The sequence below is a fragment of the Somniosus microcephalus genome, chromosome 8 (assembly GCF_052327205.1).
Source record: "Somniosus microcephalus isolate GS21.2 chromosome 8, FLI_Smic_1.0, whole genome shotgun sequence".
Taxonomy (NCBI): Eukaryota; Metazoa; Chordata; class Chondrichthyes; order Squaliformes; family Somniosidae; genus Somniosus; species Somniosus microcephalus.
This window is the reverse complement of record NC_140994.1, coordinates 171,462,860-171,482,253: the sequence shown is the minus strand read 5'-3', so window position 1 is coordinate 171,482,253 and position 19,394 is coordinate 171,462,860. Positions and strand designations below refer to the sequence as shown.

General features: G+C 46.5%; 1 protein-coding gene across 5 annotated transcripts in view; it reads left to right on the top strand.

The window, feature by feature from the left end:
• The first annotated feature begins 824 nt into the window (after positions 1 to 824).
• LOC147113931 (uncharacterized protein KIAA0232-like) overlaps positions 825 to 19,394 on the top strand; it is an 84,900-nt gene continuing 66,330 nt past the window's right edge. For 3 of the 5 annotated variants that reach the window (XM_085995367.1, XM_085995362.1, XM_085995365.1), the window contains exon 1: positions 825 to 989. The gene's annotated coding sequence lies outside the window, so the exon portion shown is untranslated. Of the gene's footprint in view, positions 994 to 2,013; positions 2,179 to 19,394 lie in introns of all 5 variants that reach the window. The other 2 variants (XM_085995366.1, XM_085995364.1) reach the window with 2 other exon arrangements.

Below are 19,394 nucleotides of genomic sequence, written 5' to 3'. Positions count from 1 at the left end.
GGCTACAGACCAAGTGCTGGAAAATGGGATTAGAATAGACAAGGCTTGATGGCTGGCGCAGACACGATGGGCCTCTTTCTGTGCTGTATAACTCTGAGTAGTTGAGGCGACCAGCATAGATGTATTTAAATAAGCACAGGAGGGAGAAAGAAATATAAGGATATGTTGATAAGGTTAAATGGAGAAGGGTGGAGGGAGGCTGGTGTGGAGCATTAACACCTGCTGGGCCGACTGACTGGTTTCTGTGCAATAAGAAGTCTCAAACCCTGCAACCAGTAAGTGTGGGAATATATATGGAAAATAAAACGAATTACCTAAATTCTGGGTATTGTTCTGCAGACCTCTCGAGCCTTACTCGAAAGATATTATTTTCATGAAAAGTAACCACTTTTATCCCTCAGCGCAAAAACCTTAATTTTTGCAATCTATGTCAACTTTTTTTCCTATTAAAAACTTTCAGCGGTCCCCATGATATAGCTTTGGCAATACCGAACAATTAGATATATTACCAAAAGTTTATTTTTATATAGTATAATAAATGCAAAATTAAATTAAATGTCTTCTTCCTCCAAAATACTGCATGCATATTGTACAGTGCTTCGGCATTTCAGAAATGCAGAGTCTCCCGAGTTTAGCACACTGAAATCTAGAAGGGACGGGGCTTTCAATTCCTCGCCCGCTTTGTCCTGTGCGAATGTTGCTCACGGCCCTGGCCGGCGGCTGCTCTCTGATCTGGCGGACAAGACGCTGCCGCCCCTCACGTGCCTCGCTCTCTGGAATGTTCACGGGGCGGGCAGTCCGTCACGGCTGTGCCCCATTGGCTGAGGAGCTGAGTGCATTGTGACGTACTGCGCCAGGCCATTCCTCCGCCCCGCCCCCCGCGTTCCACAATTCCCGGATCCGCGCGTTCCAAACCGACGCAAGCTGGGAAAACACAGCGCGAGGCCGAGGAGGAGCCCGAGAGGGAGCAGCGCCTACTGACTGATTGAGTGAGTGAAGGAATGAGTGAGGGGGAAGCAGGGCCCGGTGAGGGCACCGAGTGCCCGTCCGGCCAGTCAGTTAACCAACCAACCAGCCGGCCGGCCGACCCGACAGGCCCCTGATCAGGGGAGCGGCCCCCAGTTGTGGGCTTGACGTGCGCCGTCCAGGCAGAGTCAGCCCGACGCGCCCCGTCCCGGCTGCCGGTGACAGTGATTGGCCCCTCCGGGCCAGCTAACGGGTTCAGGCGGATGGGGGGCCTCCCGAGTGGAGCAGGGGCGGGGCCGGGCCCGGCCGGTCGGTCCGGCGATTGAAGCCGCCGCCTGGCTGGGATTTTTATCCCCTCCTCCTCCACCATTTGCATGCTGTTGGCATGGAGTTTGGGCCGGGCGCTAGGGGTCAGTGTGTGGCGCCGGAGTCCGCTCAGCCTGTTAGTCAGTCAATCCTCACGGCAGTGGCTGCAGGATGGGATACACGGCCTTAAAGGCAGCTTTTACACCCGACAAAATAAGTTTCAATCAGTTTCCCAGCCACCTCTTACTGCAGGGTGGGAGAGAATGAGGACCAGCAGTTTGTCCAGCCGCCACCCGCTTCCCTCTCCAGCCCATCACACATCCACAGATAAAGGACACCCCTCAAACATTAGCCTGTGTTTCTCGCTAAACCTCCTTCACCTTAACAAACTGACACGCAAACGGAGTTGCAGGAACTGTTGATCACTTTTTGGTGGTGCTTAGTTCCATTTTCACCCACTGCAGATTTAGCTTTTGAATCTCCAGCATTTGTACTTTTTCCCCCTTTTCTCCCCGCCCCCCCCCCCAGTGTAAAATTCCTTATCCCTCAGGTAATCCTTTTGTTATAGTCTTGATGTCACCTAATTATTGCCAATTGATTTATCATCTCTCTAGCCCTTCAATTTTGATGGTGTTTTGCCATATATGTTTTGGCCTTTCACTGTGGTTTCTCAATTTATGGGGAAGGATGGGAAATCAGCCACTTGCTGTTGAGCTGATCTGTGATTTCCCCTCTCCTCAGTAGACTTATGAAGTTCCTGAGGATATGCAGAAGAGAACACCTGAGGATCAAATGAATAGAGACAGACCAAAGTTTCCAGGAGTATCCAAATTTGGCACTCATCGCATCCTTTAAAACAACTCTAAAATCATCAGTATATGGATGGATGATTTACAAATCACATGAGTAATGCAAAATTACATGGCTAATTCCACAGAAGGCAGTGGAGGCCAATTCATTATATTCAAGAAGGAGTTAGATATATTTCTTAAGGATCAAGGGATATGGGGAGAAGGCAGGGACAGGGTACTGAATTTGGATGATCAGCCATGATCTCATTAAATGGCAGAGCAGGCTCGAGGGGCTGAATGGCCTACTCCTGCTCCTATCTTCTATGTTTCCCTGCATGTTCTTTGCATAAATAATTGTATTTTTTAAATACTTTTTTATTGGGATTTCTTCATTATGTTTCCCCGCCAGAATTGGTAAAGAAAGAAAGGTGGCAGCAGGACTAGGGAGAACAATGCAGCTTCTCTTCCCTGTTTTGTAAGTTCTAAGCCACCCCTTAGCGTAAGAGTGCAGGCAGAGAGGGAATACGTGACCACCAGACAGACAAGGATGACCAGGCAGGTAGTGCAGTAATCCCGAATGCTCCTCACTCTCTAATCGGTATTCAGTACTGATTACGGGTGAGGGCGATGCTTCCTCTAGGGAGTACAGCCAAAGCCATGTCCACGGCACCACGGGTGGCTCAGCTGTACAGGGGGAGGAGGAAGAGCGGGAAAGCAATAGCAACAGGAAATTCAATAGTTAGGGGAATAGACAGGTGTTTCTGCGGCCACAGACATGATTCCAAGATGGTATGTTGCCTCCCTGGTACCAAGGGAAAGGTGTCACTGCGCGGCTGCAGGACATTGAGGGGGGAGGGTGAACAGCCAGAGGTCGCCGATGGACCATATTGGTATCAATGACATAGGTAGAAAACAGGATGAGGTCCTGAGAGAACTAGGAGAGAGATTAAAAAGCAGGACCTCAAAGGTAGTACAAACTAGTGAGTATAGAAATAGGAGGATAGAGCAGATGAATGCATGGCTGGAGAGATGGTGCAGGAGGGAGGGAGGTACAAAGCTGGGTGGGAATGTAAGTTGTGAGGAGGATGCACAAAGTTAACATGCAGGTATAGCAAGCAATTAGGAAAGCAAATGGTATGTTGGCTTTTATTACAAGAGAATTTGAGTATAAGAGTAAAGACGTCTTATGCAATTATATAGGGCCCTGGTGAGACCACACCTGGAGTATTTTATACAGTTTTGGTCTCCTTACCTTAGGAAGGATATACTTGCTATAGAGGGAGTGCAACAGAGGTTCACCAAACTGGTTCCTGGAATGGGGGAATTGTCCTATGAGGAGCGATTGAGTAGACTAGGCCTATATTCTCTATAGAGTTTAGAAGAATGAGGTGATCTCATTGAAACATGCAAAATTCTTACAGGTCTTGACCAGGTAGATGCAGGGAGGATGTTTCCCCTGGCTGGGGAGTCTAGAACCAGGGGTCACAGTCTCAGAATAAGGGGTCGGTCATTTAGGATTGAGATGAGGAGACATTTCTTCACTGAGGGTGGTGAATCTTTGGATGCTCAGTCGTTAAATCTATCGATCTCTGTCTTGAATATATACTTTTGAATATTAAGGGAATGAAGGGATATGGGGAAATTGCAGGAAAGTGGAGATGAGGAAGATCAGCCATGATCTCATTGGATGGTGGAACAGGCTCGAAGGGCCAAATGGCCTACTCTTGCCCCTATTTCTTATGTTATTATGGTTGGGTATTAAATATTCCTGGATATAAGGTGTTCCTGAAAGATGGGAAGGAAAGAAAGGAGGTGGGGTGGCAGTATTGATTAAGGAGAATATTCGTGCTGGAGAGAGAGAATGTCCTGGAGGGGTCAAGGACAACATTTATTTGGTTTGAGTTAAGGACCAAGAGGTACCATTACACTACTCGGTGGATTCTATAGGCTGCCAGCTACTGGAAGGATACAGAGGAGCAAATTTGCAGGGAAATTAGAAAGATACAAGAGCTATAGAGTTATATTTAATGGGGAACTTCAGTTATCCTAATATAGACTGGGATAGTAATAGTGTAAAGGGCAGAGAGGGGGAAGAATTTCTGAAGTGTTCAGGAGAACTTTCTTGATCAGCATGTTTTTCCGACCCAACGAGGGATTAGGCATTGCTGGATCTGGTTCTGGGGAATGAGGTGGAACAAGTGTCACAAAGGGAACATTTAGGCAACAGTGATCATCATATCATAAGTTTTAGATTAGCTATGGAAAAGAACAGGGAGCAATCTAGAGTAAAAATACTTAACTGGAAGAGGGCCACTTTCAGTGGATTGAGAACGGACCTTGCCTGGGTAAATGGGAATCAAAGATTGGCAGGCAAAACTGTAATCGAACAATGGGCTGCCTTTAAAGAGGAGATGGTTTGGGTACAGTCGAGGTACGTTCCCACGAGGGGGCAAAGTAGGACAACCAAAGTCAGAGCTCCCTGGATGATGAAAGAGATAGAGAATAAAAACGGGGCGTATGACATGTCAGGTTGAGAATACAAGTGAGAACCAGACTGAATATAGAAAGTTCAGAGGGGAAGTGAAAAAGGAAATGAGGTGCAAAGCGAGAGTATGAAAATAGACTGGCAGCTAACGTAAAAGGGAATCCAAAAGTCTTCTATAGGCATATAAATAGTGAATGGGTAGTTAAGAGGAAGGGTGGTGCTGATTAGGGACTGTAAAGGAGACCTACACATGGAGGCAGAGGGCATGGCTGAGATACTAAATGAGTACTTTGCATCTGTCTTTATCGAGGAAGAACATGCTGCCAAAGTCATAGTGAAAGAGGAGGTAGTTGAGATACTGGATGGGATAAAATTTGATAGAGGAGGTAGTAGGAAGGCTGGCTGTACTTAGATAAGTCATCAGGACCGGATGGGATGCATCTTTGGATGCTGAGGGAGGTAAGGGTGGAAATCGCAGAGGTACTGGCCATAATCTTCCAATCCTCCTTCGATACGGGGGTGGTGCTGGAGGACTGGAGAATTGCAAATGTTACACCCTTGTTCAAAAAAGGTTGCAAGGATAAACCCAGGAATTAGACCAGTCAGTTTAACCTCAGTAGTGGGGAAGTTTTTAGAAATGATAATCCAGGACAAAATTAAGTCACTTGGACAAGTGGGGATTAATTAAGGAAAGCCAGCATGGATTTGTTAAAGGCAAATCGTGTTTAACTAACTTGATTGAGTTTTTTGATGAGGTAACAGAGAGGGTTGATGAGGGTAATGCAGTTAATGTGGTGTACATGGACTTCCAAAAGGCGTTTGATAAAGTGCCACATACAGGAAACTTTGTTATATCCGGCAACGACAGGACCGAGCTGTTGCCGATCTATCAAAACTGCCGGACATACAAAGTTAATGTTGAAGCATACGGAGATTTCATCTCCGTATCTGACAACAAACACTGTTGTTTAGCAACAGCTTCAAACAGTCGGCCCGTACCTTGGAAGAGTCTCTGTAGCTTAGCAACAGCTTCAGAGAGACTTTCCAAAGCCTGACTGTTGGGGGGAAAAAAAGCCACGAGAAGAAAAACAACCTAACAGAACGGCTCCTGATTTCTGCCGGTAGATCGAGGTTTCTGGACATACAACCTCCGGATAAACCAAAGTCTCCTGTAATAGGTTTGCCAGCAAAGTTGAAGCCCATGGAATAAAAGGGACAGTGGTAACATGGATATGAAATTGTCTAAGTGACAGGAAACAGGGAGTAGTGGTGCACGGTTGTTTCAGACTGGAGGAAGGTATACAGTGGTGCTCCCCAGGGGACCACTGGTTTTCTTGATGTATATTACTTACTTGGACTTGGGCGTACAAAGCACAATTTCAAAATTTGCAGATGACACAAAACTCGGAAGTATAGTGAACAGTGAGGAGGATAGTGATAGACTTCAAGAAGACATAGATAGGCTGGTGAAATGGGCGGACACCTGGCAGATGAAATTTAACGCAGAAAAGTGCAAAGTGATGCATTTTGGTAGGAAGAACGAGAAGAGGCAACAAACTAAAGGGTGTGCATGAACAGAGATCTGGGGGTATATGCACAAATCGTTGAAGGTGGAAGGGAAGTTGAGAAAGTGGTTAAAAAAGCATACGGGATCCTGGGCTTCATAAGTAGAGGCACAGAGTACAAAAGCAAGGAAGTGATGACTGATTCGGCCTCAACTGGAGTATTGTCCAATTTTGGGCACCACACTTTAGGAAGGATGTGAAGGTCTTGGAGAGGGTGCAGAAAAGATTTACAAGAATGCTTCCAGAGATGAGGGACTTCAGTGACGTGGAGAGGCTGGGGTTGTTCTCCTTTAGAGCAGAGAAGGTCGAGAGGAGATCTGATAGAGGTGTTCAAAATGAGGGATCTAGACAGATTAGATAGAGAAATTGTTCCCATTGGCGGAAGTGTCGAGAACCAGAGGAGACAGATATAAGGTGATTGACATAAGAACCAAAGGCGACATGAGGGAAATCTTTTTTATGCCGCGAGTGGTTATGATCTGGAATGCACTGCCTGAGAGGGTGGTGAAGGCCGATTCAATCGTGGCTTTCAAAAGGGAATTGGATAAGTACCTGAAGGGAATAAAATTGCAGGGCTACAGGGAAGGGGCAGGGGAGTGGGACTAGCTGAAGTGTTCTTGCAGAAAGCTGGCATGGGCTGGACGGGCCGAATGGCGGCCTCCTGCGCTGTAACCATTCTATGATTCTACGAACACCAGGCAATTTCTCAAACCAGTAGAAACATTAACCTGCGATCAATTTGACTTTCAGTACAGTTGTAAACTGTATTGGCAGTGTGTGTAGCCAAACTACAAATCTCCTGCATATCCAGATATGTTTGCTGGAAAGATGCACCAGAATTCCATAACTGGCCCAAAGCCTCAGACACCTTGCCCTGCAGCATATCAATTTCAACAACTTCTTCATAATCACATAGCCTCACTACGTAATCTTCTGTAGCCTTATGTCATCGCCCACACCCTCTGCTCTTGCACCTCTGTTCTTCCTCTGCTGTACCTTTGACAGAGATTCTTTAATCACTACACCCTTGCTCTTTTGAACTGCCCCTCACCCCAACTACTTTGCTTTGCAACTCCTTTCCTTCAAAGGCCTTTTATAATCTTCTTTGACCGTGCTTTTGATCTCCTATCCCCATTTAATCCTTCCCCTCTCCCGTTCGGTGGCAGTAAATCACTCCAGCATTTTTCTATGTGAGGGGTAATATATAAATGCAAGTTGTCATAAATGATCTGAACAGGCAACCCAGTCACCAGAGTTCTGGTTAGTACCAGAAGTGCAATATAATGTCTATACTATGAACCTTCACAGTATGTTCTGTTTATATCATATGCTGGCTGATTCTAAATTTGTGGAGCTTAGCACTATAAATCCTATCTTGATTTTTGTCTGAAGATGTCTGAGCTTAGGATTAAGCACTCCATCCTTTTTGCTATCATGCAATTTCTCCCCTACTTTTTGTATGTTGGTGTCTACCTAGCTTATGCTTGTCTTGTGATTTTTATCAAGAGACACTCTCAAAGATTCAGTAAGTTATCCGATGAATAGCCGAACAATGAAAACCTTAGGTTTTATTCCAAGTCTATGTTGATAAAGTTTGTTGATCTCAGGGTGACACTTAGGACCACTACAACTGGCCTCACTGCCCTGGGAAATTGCTCAAACCTTAAAAAAAAATATGTATTTTGGTGGAGGTGAGAAAAGTATAACAAATATTAAAAAAAAGTTAACAAAGCAGTCAATAAAGCTTATAAATAGAGGACAAAAGCCAGGAAGTTATGCCAAACCTTTATAAAACACTAGTTCGGCTCCAGCTGGAACATTGTGTCTAATTCTGGGCACCAGACTTTAGGAAGGACGTGAAGGCTTTGGAAATGGTATAGAAGAGATTTACTTAAATGGTTCCAGGGATGAGGGATTACACGTACGTGGATAGACTGGAAAAGCTGGGGTTGTTCTCCTTGGAGCAGAGATGGTTAGGAGGAGATTTGATAGAGGTGTTTAAAATTATGAAGGGTTTAAATAAAGTAAATTAAGAGAAACTTTCTGTAGTGTATGTACTTTGAAGAAGGAACGATATTCTGCAGCCCCTGTATACTGCAGTGCCAGTAGTGACCACCCCGGTATATAAGCCTGTGTAGTAACTTTGTATAGTAGTTCCAATTTTGTCTCCATTCAGTAAGCACCTGTTATAACCAACTCCTGCAGTCCGTGTCTCAATTACACACGGACGTTACACTGGCGACGAACAGATCCGAACTTACCTATAGTTCTGCACCACCTCACGGGGATCCATCCCTGAAGCGAAGTTGTTAGAGGTCGAGGCCAGAAGGAAGAAATCCAAAAAGGAAAAAAAAATCAAACAGAAGAAATGGGCGTCGACCGTGGGCAACCGCCCTCTGATTCATCGAATTCGAAGATTTGCAGGAGAGGCTGTCGAGAGCTGGGCTTGGTTATCCAGTCTATGGTGTTCCAGCTAATCGGGCTGGTGGCAGGTAGTACACTGATCCTTCCTGGGCTGCGGCGGGCTAGAGCTCGATCGGGTGGCATTTCAACGGGGCCGAGCAGCGTTGTCGGGAAGAGGAGAGAGAGAGGGTGGAGCACACAGGGCGCGGCCGGTGCTACGAAGCCGGGCAGCGTACGGACCCGAGAAGAGGGAGGAAAGTGTCCCATAGGGTCTGCTCTGACGACGGGAACAGTAATTAAAATAAAAGAAATTAGAAGCGCAGAAAGCCGCGAGGCACTGCAGTTTGCCACGGGGACTGCAGAGAGCGGCGTTGGCAGCAGCGCGGGGGGGAAGTGCGCGAAGACCATAGGGCGTCGCCATCAAGGCATAAAAACGCCAGCAGCAGCGGAAAAGACAGAGCGCGGGAGGCGCCATCTTAATCCAGTAGGGAAGAAGGCAAAGCGCGGGAGGCGCCATTTTGTTCAATCGGGGAAGAAGGCAAAGCGCGGGAGGCGCCATCTTAGATTTCCAAGATGCCGAAGACTGGCAATATCACTGCCTTCGATAATGCAATAGAAGACTGGACCACGTATGTGGAAAGAGTCGAAGTATATTGCAAGGCAAATGAAGTAGCCGATGAGAAAAAGGCATCGGTACGACTAAACTTAATGGGCGCAAGAACGTACGGCCTATTGCGGAACCTGATCACTCCAGTCAAACCGATGGCGAAGAGTTTTAACGAAATTGTTGATATCCTACAGGAACACTTAAATCCTACACCGCTGCTGATAGCAGAAAGATTTAAATTCCACAAGAGAAATCAGCATAAAGATGAGAGCAATGCTGATTACCTTACGGAACTACGCAAGCTATCAAAGCACTGCCAGTTCGGAGCAGGACTGGCAGATACCCTACGGGACAAATTTGTCTGTGGACTCCTGAGTGAAGGAACCCAGAAGAGGTTACTCTCAGAGGAAGAGCTGATGCTAGATAAGGCTTTCAGTGTGGCAGTATCATACGAAGCAGCAGCAAGGGGAGCTGCGGAAATACAGCAAAAGCCACAGGAATACGGCACCCATGAAATGACACGGGGACTTGAAAAATGTTATCGCTGCGGCAGAACAACCCATGACCAGACGGACTGCTGGTCCAAGGACAAAACATGCAGGCAATGCGGAAAGATGGGACACATTGCACGAGTTTGCAGGTCTGGGAAGAAGACTAACGACAACAAAAAGACTACTAAGGAAAAGTACAGGAAAGTACAAAAGCTGACGGACAGTAGTTCCGAAGACCAGAAGAGCGATAGTGAATCCGGGAACAAGAGACTAAGCTGTCTCAAACTACACAACGTAATCACAAAAGAGGATCGCCGAACCATTTGGGTCACCCTCACGATAGGGTTCCAAGTCAAAATGGAATTGGATACAGGATCAGCCCTGACCGTCATAAATCGACGAGACTACGAGCGGCTATTCTCACACATACCCTTGAAAGACACATCCATTGTCTTGAAGACATATACGGGCAGAATACAACGGCAAGGAAATACAGAAATTGTATCTGTACATACTGCAAGATGGTGGACCACCGTTATTGGGACGTGAATGGATCAGAAAGATAAGTTTAGACTGGCACTCCATTCAGGCACTGACGGCTGGTAAAAAGGATGACGACGTCACACCTGGACGATTGTCAAAAATCTTGGCTAACGCTAAAGAGGTATTTCAACAAGAACTGGGAACTCTTAAAGGCGTAACCGCCTCGATAAAAATAGAAGAGAATGCAATTCCCAAGTTTTTCAAAGCAAGACCGGTACCGTATGCAATTCGCCCAGCCGTTGAGGCAGAGCTGGAGAATGCAGGCTTGCTAACTAAGGTAGACTGGAGCGAGTGGGCGACACCCATCGTTCCTGTCCTGAAGAAAATGTTAAACAATAAGTCTGAGGAGCCAAGGAAGGTTCGCATCTGTGGGGACTTCAAGGTGACGGTGAACCCAGTCCTTCACAGTACAGTATCCTCTTCCGAGGATAGAAGATATTTTCACCTCACTGTCTGGAGGGAAACGTTTTACAAAAATTGACCTAGCGCAAGCATATTTGCAGATGGAGGTTGAAGAATCCTCTAGGAAATATCTCACGATAAACACTCACAAAGGTCTTTACCAGTATAATCGACTGGTATTCGGAGTTGCATCAGCTCCGGCTATATGGCAAAGAGCGATGGAACAAGTCCTGCAAGGGATTCTGGGGACTCGGTGTTACTTGGACGACATCCTAGTGACAGGTGAAAATGACAGTGAACACCTTGCCAACCTAGAGCAGGTGCTCACTAGACTAAGAGAACATGGGCTACGAGCCAATTGCCCCAAGTGCTAGTTTTTTAAGAAACAAATATCGTATTGTGGCCACGTGGTTGATGAAGAGGGGTTACATAAGTCCCCTGACAAAATTGAAGCGGTAGTTAAGGCTCCAGCGCCTGAAAATGTGTCGCAACTGAGGTCATTCCTCGGATTGGTGAATTACTACCATAAGTTTTTGCCGAATTTGTCCACAATTCTGCACCCACTGAACGCCCTGCTACAAACTGGAGTAACATGGAAATGGAGCGATGAATGTAAGCGGGCCTTTCAGAAGTGTAAAGGCCTGATCACTTCGAGAAGTATTGGCTCACTACAACCCATCACTACTGATAAGACTGGCGTGTGATGCGTCTCCCTACAGCGTTGGAGCGGTACTGTCACATAAACCCCTTGATGGTTCAGAGAGGCCGATAGCTTTTGCGTCACGCTCGTTAACTGCAGCCGAGCGTAACTACGCCCAGATTGACAGAGGCCCTCAGCCTGGTGTGGGGGGTGAAGAAGTTCAATCACTACCTGCACGGACAGAAATTTACTCTACTAACTGATCATCAACCTCTTGTCTCCATTTTCAACCCTAAGAAGGGCGTCCCGATAATGACAGCACAACGGCTACAGAGGTGGTCCCTTTTCCTAGGGGCACACCAATATGACATCGAGTACAAAGGAACTAAACAGCATGGGCATGCTGATGGATTGTCGCGCCTACCGTTGCCGACGGTGGAAGAAGCACCTGCAGTGGATCCTGTGGAGATAATCCACTCGACCATAGTCGAATGTCTACCTGTGACGAACGCAAACATAGAAAAGGAAACACGAAATGACCCTGTTGTATCCGTGTGTTAATGGAGACATGGAAGGCAGGAGTTGGTTTCACAGGTGTTTACTGAACAAAGTCTGGAGGTGAACTAACAGATACAAGACACTATACAGGCTTATATAGCCCGAGTGGCCATTACCGGCATTACAGTACACAGGGGGCTCTTAAAGGAACATACACCACAATTCCTCCCCTTTTAGACAACCAGTACATAATATTTTAAGTAATCATTAATTAACATGTTAGAAGAACAATAATCTACACATTTGCTGCAGTTAATCAATTATAAGTCAGTCTCTCTGGAGGCTTCCTGACTCGGTCTGGATAACGCCTCGGTGGTGTAGTAGTTTCTGGTGGTGTAGTAGGTTCTTTTGGCAAGGCTGATTCGGCTTGAATGCCGGTGTCGGGTTCATCTGGTTCCAGTATCACCGGATCAGAGGTAGATACTATGGGTATCTCTACTTCATGATTAGGCATAGAGTTGTGGTGTAGGTTGTCCCTTTTCGGATGACTATGATCTGGTTAGCATGGCGCCTTATTATGCTTTCTCCAATGTCCGCGGTATACATCAGCGGTCCTAGTCGTGTGCAAATAGTTCCAGGCTGCCATTTCTCGGTACGGTAGTCCCGGGCCAAAACTTGTTGACCTATCTGGAAGGTTCTAGTTGGCCTTTCATTCATTCCTTGAAATTGACGGTTCTCCACGTCCCTTCTGATGTTTGGCTTGATCAAATCCAGCCGGCATCTTAGGCTTCTATTGAAGAACATCATGGCAGGAGTTTGGTTTGTAACCACGTGTTGCATTCCTGTATGCAAACAAGAAGTTATCTACCTTATGCTGAAGTTTTATGTCTTCATTACCCATGGCCTTTATGGCCTTCTTGAAGGTCTGGACAAACCTTTCAGCCAATCCATTGGTGGCGGGATGGTATGGGGTGGACGTGTAGTGCTTAACCCCATTGTTTTTTTAAGAACTTCCTGAATTCTTCGGACACAAATTGCGGTCCATTATCAGAACAGATCTGTTCAGGCAGCCCATTCCTGGCAAATATGGTCCTTAATACTGTGGTTTTTTCCGTGGTGGTGGAGGACATCTTTATTACCTCCGGCCACTTGGAGTGTGCATCAACCGCGATTAAGAACATTGAGTCCATAAATGGACCAGCAAAGTCGATGTGTACCCTTTGCCATGGAGATGAGGGCCACTCCCATGGATGTAGAGGGGCTTGTGGTGGGGCGTTTTGGACCTTCTGGCATCCTAGGCAGCTCTTGGTCATTTCTTCGATGTCTCCATCGATACCTGGCCACCACACAAACACACTGGCTAGGTTTTTCATTTTCACTCCACCCAGATGCCCCTCGTGAAGCTCCTTTAGAACTTTATCCTGGAGTTTGGGTGGAATCACCACTCTGGATCCACACATCAAGGCTCCTCGGCACACTGACAGCTGTTCTCTTCTTTGCGAGAATGCTGGCAACAGTGGTTCGCCATGTGCTGGCCATCCCTTCATCGTTAAATCGTAGACTCGTGAGAGAGTCGGGTCATTTCTCGTTTCCTTTTCAATGGCAGAATTTGTTACTGGTAGACATTCCACTATGGTTGAGTGGAACATCTCCACTGGGTCCACTGTAGGTGCCTCTTCTACCGTTGGCAACGGTAGGCGCGATAAACCGTCAGCATTCCCATGCTGTTTTGATCCTTTGTATTCTATGTCATATTGGTGTGCCCCTAGGAAAAGGGACCACCTCTGTAGCCTTTGCGCTGTCATAATGGGAACACCCTTTTTAGGGTTGAAATATGGAGACGAGGGGTTGATGGTCAGTCAACAAGGTAAATTTTTGTCCGTGTAGGTAATGGTTGAATTTCTTCACTCCCCATACCAGGCTGAGTGCTTCCCTGTCGATCTGGGCATAGTTAGCTCAGCTGAGTTCAATGAGCGTGACGCAAAAGCTATGGGCCGCTCCGAGCCATCAGGGAATCTATGCGATAATACCGCTCCTACGCCGTAAGGGGATGCATCACACGCCAGTCTGATTGGCAGTGATGGGTTGTAATGAGCCAAAACTTCCTTGGACGTGATCAAGCCTTTGCATTTATGGAAGGCACGTTTACAGTCTTCGCTCCACTTCCAAATTACTCCCGTTTGTAGCAGTGCGTTAAGAGGGTGCAGAACAGTTGACAAGTTCGGTAAAAATTTATGGTAGTAATTTATCAAACCCAGGAACGACCTTAATTGTGAGACATTTTCAGGTGCTGGGGCTTTTATGACCGCTTCAATTTTTTCAGGTGACTTATGCAACCCTTCCTCGTTAATTATGTGGCCACAATATGATATTTGTTTCTGGAAAAATTCGCACTTGGGGCGATTTGCTCGTAGGCCCCGTTCTCTCAGCCTAGTGAGCACCTGCTCCAAATTGGCAAGGTGCTCGTTGTCGTTTTCTCCTGTTACAAGGATGTCGTCTAGGTAGCATTGAGTCCCTGGAATCCCTTGAAGGACTTGCTCCATAGCTCTTTGCCAGATAGCTGGAGCTGATGCTACTCCGAAAACCAGTCGATTGTACTGGTACAGGCCTTTGTGTGTATTTATCGTGAGATACTTTTTAGAGGCCTCTTCAACCTCCATCTGTAGATATGCTTGTGCCAAGTCAATTTTGGTGAAACGTTTCCCTCCGGATAGTGAGGCGAAAATATCTTCTATCCTCGGAAGAGGATACTGTACCGTGTGAAGGACTGGGTTTACAGTCACCTTGAAGTCCCCACAGATGCGAATTTTTCTCTGTTCTTCAGATTTATCATTATTCAATGTTTTCTTCATGACCGGGACGGTGGGTGTTGCCCACTCGCTCCAATCTATCTTGGATAATACGCCTGCCTTTTCCAAATTTTCCAGCTCTGCCTCGACTGCTGGACGAATTGCGTATGGCACCGGCCTTGCCTTAAAAAACTTGGGAATTGCCGCATCTTCCACTTTTATTGAGGTGGTGATGCCTTTCAAGGTTCCTAGTTCCTGTTGAAACACTTCCTTGGCGTTGGCCAAGATGTCTTTTAATCGTTCAGGTATGACGTCATCATTTTTTTTCTTACTGGTCACCGTCAGTGCCTGAATGGAGTGCCAGTCTAAATGTATCTTCCTGATCCATTCACGTCCTAACAGCGGTGGACCACCATCTTGCAGAACGTATAAATACAACTTCTGTATTTCCTTGCTGTTGTATACAACAGGCACCCTTATTTTCCCTTTGGGGTATACTTTCTGCCCCGTATATGTTTTCAAGATAATGGATGTGTCTTTCAAAGGTATATGCGGAAATAGCCGCTCGTAATCCCGCCGACTTATGATGGTCAGAGCTGATCCTGTATCTAGCTCCATTTTAACTGGGGACCCTGCTATCGTGAGGGTAACCCAAATGGTCTGGTAATCTTCTTTGGCAATTACATTATGTAATTTGAGACAGCTTAGTCTCTTGTTTCCGGAGTCGCTATCGCTCTTCTGGTCTTCGGAGCTACTGTCCGTCATTTGTACCTTTCTGTACTTTTCCTTATTGATTTTTTCCTGTCCGTGGATTTTTTGTGTCCAGATCGGCATACACGTGCAATGTGTCCAATCTTTCCGCATTGCCTGCATGCTTTGTCCTTGAACCAGCAGTCCCTCTGGTCATGGGTGGATCTGACGCAGTGATAACATCTCTCAACCCCGTGTCATTTCATGGGTGCCGAAGCCCTGTGGCTTTTGCTGTATCTCTGCAGCTCCTCTTGCGGCTGCTTCGTATGATACAGCCATACTGAAAGCCTTGTCCAGTGTCAAATCTTTCTCAGAAAGTAGCCTTTTCTGTGTTCCTTCACTTAGGAGACCGCAGACGAATTTGTCTCGAAGAGAATCTGCCAGTCCTGCCCCGAATTGGCAGTGCTTTGATAGCTTCCTTAATTCGGTGAGGTAATCAGCGTTACTTTCATTCTTGTGCTGATTCCTCTTGAATTTGAATCGTTCCGCTATCAGCAGCGGTGTTGGGTTTAAGTGCTCCTGTAGGGTATCAACAATCTCCTTAAAATTCTTGTCCTTTGGTTTGGCTGGAGTGATTAAGTTTCGTAACAGCCCGTATGTCTTTGCGCCCATTAGATTTAGAAGTACTGATGCCTTTTTATCATTTTCTATTTCATTTGCTGTGCAATATACCTCCACTCTTTCCACATATGTGGTCCAATCCTCTGTCGTTATCAAAAGCATTAATATTGCCAGCCTTAGGCATCCTGGAAAAAAAATGGCGCCTCCCGCGCTTTCCTTTCTTCCCTGCAGAAAAAAATGGCGCTTTCCGGCCGCTGCTGCTGACAACGCTGTTTTCCGCGGTTTTTATTTACAGGTGGAGACTCGTTCCCGCCGGACTCTCTGGGACTTTTCCCTCCCTCTGCTTGGTCCGAACGCCGACCTGCTTTGCAGCGCCGGCCGTCTCCCGAGTGCTCCCCCCCTCTGTCTCTGTTTGCCTCCGCCTTCGCTGCTCGGCCCCGCTGCAGAGCCGGCCGATGGAGCCCCAGCCCGCCGCCCAGGAAGGATTATTGCAGTACCTGCCACCAGCTCGGCTAGCTGGTGAAACCACAGGTTGTTTTTTTTTTCTTTCTTTTCTTCGACTTTCGTCTGAGGAATCGATCTCCTTGAGGTGCTGCCGAATTGCAGGTAAGTCCGTTTCCAATTCGCCGCCACTGTTGTATCCGTGTGTTAATGGAGACACGGAAGGCAGGAGTTGGTTTCACAGGTGTTTACTGAACAAAGTCTGGAGGTGAACTAACAGATACAAGACAATATACAGGCTTAAAGCCCGAGTGGCCATTACCGGCATTACAGTACAGGGGGCTCTTCAAGGCACATACACCACAGACCCGACACTCTCCAGGGTCTATGATTTAACGGTGAAGGGATGGCCAGCACATGGCGAACCACTGTTGCCAGCATTCTCGCCGAGAAGAGAATAGCTGTCAGTGTGCCGAGGAACCTTGATGTGTGGATCCAGAGTAGTAATTGCACCCAAATTGAAGGATAGAGTGCTCAATGAGCTTCATGAGGGTCATCTGGGAGGGGTAAAAATGAAGAACTTAGCCAGAGCGTTTGTGTGGTGGCCGGGAATCGATAGAGAAATCGAAGAGATGACCAAGAGCTGTACAGGATGCCAGAAGGTCCAAAACGCCCCACCACAAGCCCCTCTACATCCATGGGAGTGGCCCTCATCTCCATGGCAAAGGGTACACATTGATTTTGCTGGTCCATTTATGGACTCGATGTTTTTAATTGCGGTGGGTGCACATTCAAAGTGGCCAGAGGTAATAAAAATGTCCTCAACCACCACAGAAAAAACTATCACAGTCTTACGAACCATATTCGCCAGAAATGGGCTGCCTGAACAGATTTGCTCCGACAATGGACCACAGTTTGTGTCTGAAGAGCTCCGGAGGTTCTTAAAGAACAATGGTGTTAAGCATTACACAGCCGCCCCATATCATCCAGCCACCAATGGATTGGCTGAGAGGTTCATTCAAACATTCAAGAAGGCTATCCAGGCAATGTGTAATGAAGACATACCCCTACAACACAAGGTGGATAACTTCTTGTTTGCCTACCGGAATGTGACACATGCGGTTACCAACCAAACTCCAGCCATGATGTTCTTCAATCGAAGACTAAGATGCCGCTTGGATTTGGTTAAGCCAAACATCAGAAGAGATGTGGAGAACAGGCAGTTTCAGAATATGAATGAAAGGCCAACCAGGAGTTTTAAGATAGGTCAACCAGTTTTGGCCCGGGACTACCGCACAGAGAAATGGCAGCCAGGAACGATCTGCACACGGCCAGGACCTCTAATGTATACCGTGGACGTTGGAGAGAGCATTGTAAGACGCCATGCTGACCAGATTCTAGAGTCACTGGAAAACGTCAAATCCACACCACGATCCGATACACCTGGTGATGAAACCGAAGTACCAATTGCATCTACCTCAGAATCGGTGATATTGGAAGCAGACGAACCAAACAACGACGTTGATCCCGAATCAACTTTGCCAGAAGAACCTGATACCCCAGAGAGGCGTTATCCGGACAGAATCAGGAAGCCTCCTCAAAGACTGAATTTATAATTGCTTAACTTCAGCTAATGTATATAGCAACTGTCATTGTAAATATGTTATTTAATTATTAATCGAATGTTATGTACTGTTTAGCTAAAAGGGGAGGAATTGTAGTGTATGTACTTTGAAGAAGGAACTATATTCTGCAGCCCCTGTATACTGCAGTACCAGTAGTGACCACCCCGGTATATAAGCCTGTGAAGTAACTTTGTATAGTAGTTCCAGTTTTGTCTCCATTCAGTAAACACCTGTTATAACCAACTCCTGCAGTCCGTGTCTCAATTACACACGGACGTTACACTTTCCAGTGGCTTAAGGGTTGCTAACGAGAGGGCACAGATTTAAGGTGATTGACAAAAGAACAAGAGGCAACATGAAGAAAAACTTCTATACGCCATGAGTGGTTGGGATTTGGAACGCACTGCCTGATCGGGTGGTTGATACAGATTCAATCGTAGCCTTCAAAATGGAATTGGATAAATACTTGAAGGCGGGAAAGAGCAGGGGAGTGGGACTAACTGGAACGAGCCGGTGCAGACTCGATGGGCCGAATGACCTCCTGTGCTGTACTTTTCTATGATTCTATAGGCCCTGAATGCTTGATGCTATTTTTTTGCCATGCTCTGTCCTTTTGGCTTTTCTAACCTTTTTGCCCAAAATCTTGTTTGGAATACTTTTTTGCTATGCATGTCAAAATAACTGACTTTAATTAAGCTGTCTTGCCAAACACACAAATTTGTATTTTGTTTATAGTAGCTAACAGAAACTGAATATTTAAAAGAACCAATAGGTTTATTGCCATAATCATTAACAGGAAAGGCAAAAGTGTTTTATCCATTACTGTAGTGGTGATGGTGGGCAGCCCTGCTGGTGCAGAGAAAGGTTCAAAAAGGCAGGCAAGAGTATATTCAAGGAGCAGGTGTGCAGCTGTCAGTGGGCACTGCCATTGAACTTTGGGTGTGTAGTTGTAAGGAGGCAAGTGACTGAGTATCTGATGTGCAGTGATGTCCCACTGTCCAGGGCCCCAAACACCCCTTCCAGGTGAAGCAGCAATTTACTTGTACTACTTGCACTAGTATACTGTATTCGCTGCTCACGATGCAGTCTCCTCTACATTGGGGAGACCAAACGCAGATTGGGTGACCGCTTTGCGGAACACCTCCATTCAGTCCGTAAGGGGGACCCCGAGCTTCCGGTCGCCTGTCATTTTAATTCACCGCTCCATTCCCACTCGGACCTCACCGTCCTTGGCCTCTTGCATTGTTCCACGGAAGCTCAGCTCAGCGTAAGCTTGAGGAACAGCACCTCATCTTTCGATTAGGCACTTTACAGCCCTCTGGACTCAACAGAGAGTTCAACAATTTCAGATCATAACCTCGGCCCCGATCACATTTTTTATCCACACTTTTTTTTTGTGCTTTTTTTTCCCCACATGGCAGCTGTCTTTCATTCTGCCAGCGCAATTCACACTCCATCTAGAGCCATCCTTTGTTTCTTAACCTGTCCCATTACCATCTCCTCTTGCCTTGAATATCTCTTTTCTTCTCCT